Source organism: Plecotus auritus (genome assembly GCF_963455305.1).
Source record: "Plecotus auritus genome assembly, chromosome: X".
NCBI classification, from domain to species: domain Eukaryota; kingdom Metazoa; phylum Chordata; class Mammalia; order Chiroptera; family Vespertilionidae; genus Plecotus; species Plecotus auritus.
The window spans coordinates 20,004,546-20,013,895 of NC_137784.1; the positions used below are offsets into that span (position 1 = coordinate 20,004,546).

General features: G+C 37.9%; 1 pseudogene across 1 annotated transcript; it reads right to left on the reverse strand.

Annotated features, from left to right (window-relative positions):
- Nucleotides 1–756: 756 nt before the first annotated feature.
- LOC308239854 (RWD domain-containing protein 1-like) lies at nucleotides 757–1,615 on the reverse strand (annotated as a pseudogene). Its single transcript has 2 exons — nucleotides 1,162–1,615; nucleotides 757–933 (listed from the first exon to the last, which is right to left on the reverse strand). The product of its transcript is annotated as an RWD domain-containing protein 1-like (transcript).
- Between the last annotated feature and the right edge of the window lie 7,735 nt (nucleotides 1,616–9,350).

A 9,350-nucleotide genomic window follows, 5' to 3' on the forward strand; every position in this document is an offset into this window, starting at 1 on the left:
TCAAGCAATGAGGATACTTGACTAACCTGGGAATTTTATTCGTTGGTTTTTCTAAAGTAAGAAGGCAAAGGGGCACCCAACTGGTTTGGCTCAGTGGATAGAGCGTTGGACTGCATACTGAAGGGACCCAGGTTCGATTCTGGTCAAGGGCATGTACCTTGGTCGCGGCCATATCCCCAGTAGGGGGTGTGCAGGAGGCAGCTGATCAATGTTTCTCTCTCATTGATGTTTCTAACTTTCTATCCCTCTCCCTTCCTCTCTGTAAAAAATCAATAAAATATATATTTTTTAAAAAAGAAGGTAAAGGGGCAAGGCCAGAGAGGATGTTTGAAGCATAGGAAAAGCAAAAGTGCTTTTGTATTTTCTTCAAAATTGAAGAGCTGAAAAGTAATCTTTTTAATATACATAAAACCTGTCATCTCAATGAAAAAGGAATTCAAAATTTCTAAACAAATGAAAAGATTCCATTCTTCCAATATAAATTCTCTTTACATTCTTAAGGATTTTTGTAAAAGATTTCTGATTATTGTAGATAACACCAGTTGAATACAATATTAATTCTATTCTAGATCCATTGTCTTTTTTTTCATTTGAAAATTTAAGGTCATCTTATTAAGTTCAATGACGAAAGTTGTCAGAAGAATATTGTTTTGAAAATTTTTTTTCTTAGGAAAGAAAAAGAGGAAAATCAACAGTCTGCCATCATCGCCACCATTGCTGTGGCAGTCAAGTGTCTCTGCAGGCGGGGATAGTCCATTAATCAGTCAAGTCACTTTCTGGGTCAGCAGGATTGTATTCTGAATCATCCTCATCATCTTCCAGCCCCAAGTCATCCATTTCCTGGAACACAGACTCATCTATTTCTACAGTATTTCCAGCATCCTCTAAGAACTGAATATCAGATGTGTCAACATTATGATCTGTTTCAAATAGCTGTTTCCCACTTAATTTCTTTTTTTTAAATATATTTTTATTGATTTCAGAGAGGAAGGGAGAGGGAGAGATAGATAGAAAAATCAGTGATGAGAGAGAATCATTGATCAGCTGCCTCCTGCACACCCCCTACTGGGGATCGAGCCTACAACCAGGCATGTGCCCTTGGCCAGAATCAAACCTGAGACCCTTCATTCCACAGGCCCATGCTCTATTCACTGGGCCAAACTGGCTAGGGCTTAATTTATTTTTTCTTGCTTGTTCTTCTACTTTCACTCTTTTTTTTTAATTTCCAAGAGTTCTGCATCAGACTTTGCTTTCCAACTTAAGAAATTCCCAATTGTATCAGGAGTGCCATGAAATAATTGTTTTTCAGCTTCTGCTTCTTTTTCTTTCTTTTTGCTTCTGGTTTTTATATTTGACTCACTCTGTCATTTAATTTTCTTGCACAGCTGTCACTAAAGTAAAGATCCTCACCATACCAAGGTTTTCTTCTGCTTGTAATGCTAATAATTTCAAATGCCTGAGACATCATTATCTTCTAGATTTTGCTGGGAGAATAGGTAGATGTCATAGCAATGGTGAAGCTGGGAGTATTTTTTGCTAATACTGCAAAGAAGTCTGGATAGATGAACTCCAGAGCCTCCAGGTCCTTGTGCTGCTACTCGCCATCATCTGTCATTGTGACCCTCACTGCTTGCTGCCCATGGATTGCCCAGACTGCCCCCAGGACCACCACCACGCTGGGAATGTGGGCAGTGGTCGGGTGGGTGCAGGCACACAGTTCCCACCTGGGAGGCCCAGAGCCCCTGTATTCCCATTTTCAAGCTCTGTGACCTTTGCGGATAGTGGTCAGTAAATGGCATCTATTATTATTATGACTGACTTCTTATCCACCTAATAATCATATTTTTCTCTCCATTTCGCTAGGAGGAAGTTCACCTCATATTATAAAAATATTTTATTGGCCATCAACATACTAACAGAAAGATCACTATGTGAAACTAGTGTATATGTGTGTGTGTCGCGGGGGGGGGGGGAATTCCTTTTTATTGGAGACTCTGTATGACTTAAAGAAAATATTTATTTTCTAACATCTACAGATTTATCTGTGGCATAATAGGAATTAAAGAAAAGTCCAAAATGCTTTTATATTTTAAAGGTTAAATGACTATTACAAATTCCCTATTATTCCCACTTTTTTTCACCTTAGCTATAGAGGTTTGATTAGGATGGCTAGTTTAGGAATGCTAAGGCTAAACTGACCCTCATTCCATGTCCAGAATATGTTTTGAGAAGTTGGGAAAACTGCAAACTTCAGTCATTCATATTAATAGAGAAGAGAAAGATAATGAGCTGCATGAATAAAATCAATATTTTTGTTCTTACTATAATAGGCCAATTGGAATTATAATTAGAGAGTACCTTAGAGTTCTATCAGAATTAAGGACCTGTCACCATTTCCACTCTATTTTTATCTTTTTCAGGGGTTAAGATTTAGCTATTAAAAGAAAATAATCCTTTAGACACATAGTATATATTCAAAGTGATTCTAAATGGCATTTTATTCTTAACAAATTTGGTTGGTTCCACATTGATCATTAATAACTTGTAGATAATTGAGATCAAAACCTGCATTAAGGGCTTTTCATTCTTCTTAACTTTGGCTAATACTGCCCTCCCTAGGTACTTCCAAAAGTATTCTCAGAAAAATATCTCACATTTATGATTCATTTTGGTAAACATTTTGTATTGTGTTATAACTAATATGTAACTTTTATAAAATACAATTTTGAAATATACACAAAAACATATTTTTTTCTTCCTTTTTTTTCTTTTTTTTGTTGATCATCATTTAATTTTAATTTGGTATTGTGTAAAAAGATTAAAAATAGAGACTCAATTCTTCTCCCCTTCCTGAATACATACTCTTTGCAAATTCACTTTCATGTTTTTCCCATTAGAAGATGCAGTTTATTATCCCAACTCTAGAATCTGGGCTGTTCCCCTTATTACTTCGACCCATGGAATGTGGTCAAAGTTACATTGTGCTATTTCTGAGCCTAGGCTTCAAAGAAAACTTCTTTCTCTTAAAAGAAAAAAAAAATCTTTGCTTTCTCTTGAAACCCTGTCCCAGCCACAAGAACAATAGAAGCTAACCTCCGGAGAATGTGGAACAGAAAAATGTCATCCTAGCAAAGGCCACTGAAAACCAGGCAGTTCCCAGTTAATTTGCCAGCTGATCAGAAACCCATGAAGAAGCCCAGCTGAAACCAGAAGAACTTCCCAGCATAGCCCAGCCTAAACTGGTGGTTTGCAGAATTGTGAGCTAAGTGGTTCTTGTCTTAAGCCACTAAGTTTTAGAGTGGTTTACTATGCAGCAAAAGCCAACTGATACAAATATTCAAAATAGATACGCACAATTTTGATAATGGATTAATTACATAGAAGTTATAGTAATCTACAAAACTCATACCAACATTGATTTTACTCCTTAAGATAAAAACAAGACTAGACATTTGTTCAGCAAAAAATGGTAATTAAAGATGAAATGAAGCTTTTATACATTGTGATAATTATAATGGCAGATATTGTATTTATTTTTTCTTTATGACTTGCCTGTAGATATTTCATAAATAAGTTACTAAACCTACAATAATCCTTGTTCTTAGGTATTTCATACAACTTGACATATGTTTCTCCATGTTTACTCTAGAAAATTTATAATGAAGTACCACTATATTTTCTTTGATATGTCTCATTATAAGGAAACCCTGTAGTTATAGTTTGAGTTCCATCAGACGCTGACCCTGAGTCTAAGGATTGAATGAAAATAATTTAATTTGGAGATTAAGGAGATAACAGTGAAAGACATAGGAAATGAGACAGGAAAAGGAAGTCAGACAATAGAAGGTGATTATTAAGCGACTTACCATTGTAGATGAATACAGCCTATTTCTCCCAAAGACACACATCTCAGACTTATCCCGATTGAGAGAGATGGAAAGTGGAATATTTATACACTGACTCCCATCAATTTTGGGGTAAAGGCTGTTTCTGGGAGTTATTAGTTGCCCATCACTTTTGGCCTGTTGCCTAGCTGCAAACCAAGCCCCAGAGGCAAACAAAACGAAACAAAACAACCCACCATAGCAGTCTGATAGTTACAAAGAAGCCCAAACTAGCCCATGTAGAGACCACATGGAGAAGTTTAGAGATTCCATGAGGAATGACAGATATCTGAGCGGTCCCCAAGTTCAGTACTGTGCTATTCCATGTTCAGTCATTGTCTGACTGCAGCCATATTAAAGATCCCGAGCCAGAACCACCCAAACTAACTCTTCCCTAAGTTCCTGACATACAGAAACCATCTATATATATAAAAGGGTAATATGCAAAGTGTCCCCTCGGGAGTTTGACCGGGAGAACAGGAATTCAATCACTCGCTATGACGTGCACTGACCACCAGGGGGCGGCAGGGAACATGGCGGGTGATCAGCGGTGGCTGCAGGGTGCTGAGAGAGCATGGGAAGGAGGAGGTGGGGAGGCGGGGAGGTGGGGAGGTGAGGAACCTGATCGGCCCTAATCGCTGGCCAGGTCTAGGAACCCTACCCGTGCACGAATTTCGTGCACCAGGCCTCTAGTAAGAGATAATAAAATCATGGTTCTTGCAAGCTACGAACTTTTGTAGTGATGTGGGGTAGCAGCTAATTAAAACTATATTCATTAAAATATATTGGTAAAGTGTTAGACTATGTTAGGTTATAGTCACCAGATGGTGCCCATTTGTCCTCTTTTTGTGTGATTTTATGATATCGGGAACTTAAAAAAAAAAAAACATTTTTATTGATTTCAGAGAGGAAGGAAGAAGGAGAGAGAGGTAGAAACATCAATGATAAGAGAGAATCATTGTTCTGTTACCTCCTGCACGCCCCACACTGGGGATTGAGCCCACAACCTGGGCATGTGCTCCAACAAGGAATTGAACCGTGACCTGGTTCATAGGTCAACGCTCAACCACTGAGCCACGCAGACCATAATTGGGTACTTTTTAACCATTTGACTGTCTGTTGACTTAAATGACAAATTTGCTTGCAAACAAAATGCCTCCATTTGTGGCCAAAGTGGGGGGAAATAGGGGAGATCTGTAATAGTGTCAAAAAATAAATAATAATAAAATTGCAAACCCCCCCAAAAAAAACCCCACCATAATTCAAGAGCTGATGGTTTAAAGTCTACAGATATTAACCAAGATGGCAATGATGAAAATATATGGGTGGGTCACCAACTGTGTTTGCTACAACCATTATCTTACAGATTCAGTCTAGGGTTTGAGTCAATCTAGTCAGATTAAAAAGGAGATCAAGCAAACACTTTTCATTGCATTAGGATCCTCAAATCTTTTCTTAACCTTTCAAAAATAGTGTAGAATCAGCATGTTTAATGCAAGTAAATCTATATCTAGCATTGATCTTAGATTCCCTATAGAGCTCCTATTACAAAGAAAATGCCACTAGTTTATGACCTTTGCTTATGAAAAGGCACAGTCAATTTGGCCTCTTTATTATATTTTGCTCCACTAGCCTTGCTTCAAATTCCTATTACATTGTACTTTTAATCTAAAATACAGCTCTGAGGGTCTTATTCAAACAAATTGCTGCATCTTCCTCATTTTTCCTCAACTTACACATGAGCCTCTCATTTAACATCCATTTTTGGCCCTTCCTCTTTTCCTGGCTGCATTGTTATTTGCTGAGGGATTACTTTATTTTTAAAAAAATATATTTTATTGATTTTTTACAGAAAGGAAGGGAAAGGGATAGAGAGTTAGAAACATTAATGAGAGAGAAACATCGATCAGCTGCCTCCTGCACACCTCCTACTGGGGATGTGCCTGCAACCAAGGTACATGCCCTTGACCGGAATCGAACCTGGGACCCTTCAGTCCGCAGGCCGACGCTCTATCCACTGAGCCAAACGGGTTAGGGCGGGGTTACTTTATTTTTATTTATTTATTTATTTTTGACTAATCCTCACCTGAGGATATTTTTTTCCATTGATTTTTAGAGAGAGTGGAAAGGAGGGGGAGAGGCAGAGAAAGAGAAACATCGATGTGAGAGAGACACATTGATTGGTTGCCTCCCACATGCTCCTTGGCCAGGATCAGGGATCAAGTCTGCAACCTAGGTACGTGCCCTTGACCTGAATTGAACCCAGGAGACTTCTGTCCACAGGCTGACACTACCCACTGAGCAAAACTGGCTGGGGCCCTGAGGGATTACTTTAAAAGCTTCTTATCTCCTCAGGTCACAAAGTTATGGGCATGATAGCAGAACAGCTGTTGTTGTTGGCGGGATTCAAGGAAACATGAGTTGAGGAGGAGCATGTAGAGGAAAGTCTGATGTCACTACCTTTCAAGAAAGTCAAAGTAAATGATGATGCAACTGTGGATGACTTTATATCTTTCCTAAAGTATTACTTTTCATTGTGATATATATATGATTCATGATTCTGAGTTTTTGCTTCAACAGATTTCACCCAAACAAACCCAGATGTGCTCATTTCTTTTTTTGTCCACTGATGTGTATATTTTTCTTTTTTTTTGAAATTGTTAGGGTGATATTGGTTAATAAAACCATACAGGTTTCATGGCCTGGCTGGTTTTGCTCAGTGGATAGAGCATCAGCCTGCAGACTGAAGGGTCCTGGGTTCGATTCCGGTCAAGGGCACATTCCTGGGTCGCAGGCTCGATCCCCACTAGGCGGTGTGTAGGAGGTGGCTGATCCATGATTCTCTCTCATCGATGATGTTTCTGTCTCTCTCCCTCTCCCTTCCTCTCTGAAATAAATAAAAATATATTTTAAAAAACCATACAGGTTTCAGATGTAGAACTCTATAACCCGTCATCTGCATACTTCATCATGCACTCACCACCCAAAGTCAACTCTCTTTCTTCCACAAAAGTTGCCCGATGCATATGTAGAACAAGACTTCCAAAGTCCTGGTCTCTGTCTAATTCTACATCCTCACCACCCATACATTCTTTTTAAAAAAAAAAAAAAAAAAATATATATATATATATATATATATATATATATATATATATTTTAAATTAATTTCAGAGAAGAAGGGAGAGGGAAAGAGAGAAACATCAATAATGAGAGAGAATCATTGATTCACTCCTGCACACCCCGCACTGGGGACCAATCCTGAAACCTGGGCATGTACCCTGACCGGGAATCCAACCTTGAACTCCTGGTTCATAGGTTGACACTCAACCACTGGACCACAGCAGCTGGGCCTTCCTGTAACATTCTTAGCATAACCCAGAAGGGATAATTTTTTCCCTTGCTCAAACATGTCACATTGTTTGATGTCCCCATCCCTTATACCATCAAGCAGACTGCTTCCCCTGTTGGGATATAATATTCCTCCCATCTCTATGGTAAACTCTTACTTTTTGACAATATTAATCACCACTTCCTTTGCAGAGCCTTTCTCGACATTAACAGGTTGAGTAAACTGCTTCCATTTTTTGTACTTCTGTATCATGTTTTCTATCTACATTGTAGTAACTAGATTACTAAATTATATGAGTTAATAGTCTCCCAACTAGACTTTGAAGTTCTAAAGATCTGAAACTGAGTCTCATTTTCTTCTAACACCCAGAGCCAGGAAACATCAGTCACAAAGTAGGAATGCAATAAATGGAGTTCACTGTTGAATTACCATTTTATTGGATTCTCTCTAAGAATTCTTATGCCTTTATGACTTTCTACATTGTAAAGTTTACATAGCAGTCATCACTGAAAATTTTTATTCTCCTTAAAACAAAAATAAAAGGGCATATTCAACTTTTCTTGAACCTCCTGTGATTCCTTCTCTTTCAGATCAAAGAAATCCTTGCTAGTTAAATTTTTTATAAAGCGAATGCTTACTTTCCTCATTTGAAAATGTTCCATAATTGGGTACATTTCTGGAAGTTATTTATATAATACGCATGGTAATTTCTTCCTTATAAGCTACTCCAAGACATCAACTATATCTGTTTAAGTGCTTTGTATTCTGTCTATTATGGTAATTTGCATAAAAGAAAGTAGGAATGACATATCCAAGCAGGCAATTAGTAATATAACTACCATCATCAACATAATCTTAATTCTCCTTTCCCAAATACGGTTTCATTATACTTTTACTATGGCTAGTTATATAGGTGAAATCACTGTGGGGTGGTAGCAGAAACACCAAATGGCAGTGAAGATATTGTTCTAACTCGGTACGTGCACGTTATTGTGTATCCTGGAATGTGCTGCTTAACTCCTCAGACCTTTGATTTCCTCAGCAATAAAATAAAATGGCTGGTAAAAATCTGGAGGGTTCACTGTAGCTCTAAATGATATCTGATCCCATCATTTTTTGATGATACCACTGTATTTGTATGCTGTACATACAAATTACATCAAATGAGTGCATTTATAGAATAGAGACTCATGTTCTTAGGATCTTAGAAAGATATAAAAGTGAAGAAGGTTGCCTTTTAAAATAGATATCTATTTTTTATTGATTTTATAGAGGAAGAGGGAGAGAGAGAGAGAGAGAGAGAGAGAGAGAGAGAGAGAGAGAGAGAAACATCAATGATGAGAGAGAAGCATTGATCGGCTGCCTCCTGTACTCCCTACACTGGGGATCGAGCCTGTAACCCAGGCATGTGTCCTGACTGGGAATCGAACCTTGACCTCTTGGTTATAGGTCGATGCTCAACCACTGACCAATTCCAGCTGGGCACCTTTGTATACTGAAACGAGAAAGAAAAATATCTAGGTGTAGGTCAAAGAAATGAAGCTCTAGAAGATGATGGCTTTTCATTTTGGCTGGATTTACTCATGTTGTGGCCATGGGGATGTTGATGACACCTTTATTGTAGTCAGTCTTAATGGGGTAGGATCTAGATCTTTTTAATAATAATAATAGTAATAGTGGAGAAGGAGGAGGAGGGTGAGGGAAAAGAGAAGGAGAAATCTAAAGAAGGAGAAGATAAATTAGAAGCTGTCAAAAAAAGAAAAAGGAAAAATAACATATGCTGCTTCTCAATGTGAAAATAAGCTGAACAATAAAGAGTAAGTTTTCCTTAAGGAACAAGTACCACACAAGAAGTCTGTTCAATTACATCAGTTTACAAAGATCCATGATCCTAGTGCCTATAATGGTCCTTCAATTAAGGATTCAGGAAACTGGAATGCTATGAGAGTGATGAGAAATCTAAAGGTGAAAAAAGATATCTCAACACTTCCTTTGTTTTATTCTAACATTACAGAAGGGAAAGAAAACATTTTAAAATATCAATTCCCTTCCAAAGCTTTCTGTTAACTATTGCCAATTTAATAAAGTGGAAAGAGCCTAAAAATCGAGTTTCAGAT